We start from the raw sequence: 1,457 nt of genomic DNA, 5'->3' as shown, positions 1-1,457 counted from the left end.
AAAAATACATGGGCGGTTACATTCATAACTCCAGCCAAATTTGGAACGATCTCCGCTATTCAAATATTTCTTGCCTTTCGATAGTTTTCCTGTTCTTCTGCAAAAAGGGTCGGTAAAAAAGGAGACCAAAAAAACAGCCAAGCAGAAAGCGAGCCACACAAGGTCACGCGTCAATCACAAATACATAAGGGGAGGGGGACGGAGTCAAAGAGTGGACAGAAATAGGTGGTGTTCTTTCCAGCCGACCCCTGCGAGTGAGCCATCTGCAGTCGTCCCTCGTGGGCGGGGCGAGGGCTCCACCACCGCGAGTACTGGCGGCGGCGGTGCTCGCGTGCCCAGCTCTTAATGACGCGTTCTGTCGGCTGCTTTTGTGTTCTCGTTGAGAAGGCTGGGCTTTTCTCGGAATATGCTAATTCGAAAGGGAATTAGCTCTATAGCCGTCTATAGCACTGTGGCAGGCGCGGGCAGCCTCCGCAGCGACTGCGTCATTCGCACCGCGAAAACCCCTTTCCTTTCCTCGCGAAACAATATCGCGGCCTGGGATTATTCCGTTTTGGATAATTTAATTCTCATCCCTGTGCCTGCGCCGTCGCTCCTCTTTCTGCTTGGCTGCGAGCTGCACTGCACCTCACCGCGCTTCTCTTCGCCTCCCTCGGGAACTACCGCCTTATACAGGTGTCCTCCACCCCCCACTGTCCCCCACCGTCCTCCCTCGTTGGTGTATAGGAGGGGAAAGCGGGGCGGCAAGAACAAGAGGCACGCAGGTCTGACAGCCCGCTCTCCAAATCAAAGTATGTGACGTCACCCCCCTTGGCTGTCCCAGAAATTACAACAAGAACAACTAGAATCACCGCCCATTGTCTCAGTCGGTTCGATTATTCGATTTCGGGCCCCGAACTCGATGTAGCGCGATAGGAAGTCCTTGACCAGTTGTGAAGGGAGCGAAGGACGAGAGTGGCGAGGGGGAGGGGTCCCCGGAAAAGCTTATACTTTCACGAAGCGCGGCCCTATACACGGCAATACACGGCGTGTGTAACAGCAAGTTCAATCGTTTCTCTACATCATTGTTTTCGCGTGCACTCTGCCTGTCGTGGCCGGTCTGGTCAGTCGCTAATAGTCTGTCGGTGCTGCAGTTTGGTGTGCGTGCCGGGCGCGCCGGGCGTGCACCAGACGACGACTATTAGCCACATGCGTGCCGCCGCCGCCCCCTCGGCCGCCCCTCGGCCGCCCCCGCCTGGCGCTGGAGGGGCTGGGGGCGAGTCCTGGCAGTGGGGCGGGGGAGCGTCTGTCGGCAACGCACTCCATCACCTTAACCACTACCTCTCCGTTTGGAACCACCCCTCAAAAAGATATTCAATGCGGAAACGTCACCAAAATATTTACTTTGTTTTTTGTACGCGGGCGACGGGAAAGTCGACGCATCAATCACTGCTTATTGACTCACCTCTGGGCGGGCT

The sequence above is a fragment of the Frankliniella occidentalis genome, unplaced genomic scaffold, assembly GCF_000697945.3.
Source record: "Frankliniella occidentalis isolate FOCC.00 unplaced genomic scaffold, Focc_3.1 Scaffold16, whole genome shotgun sequence".
Taxonomy (NCBI): domain Eukaryota; kingdom Metazoa; phylum Arthropoda; class Insecta; order Thysanoptera; family Thripidae; genus Frankliniella; species Frankliniella occidentalis.
Note: the sequence above shows the minus strand (reverse complement) of the source record.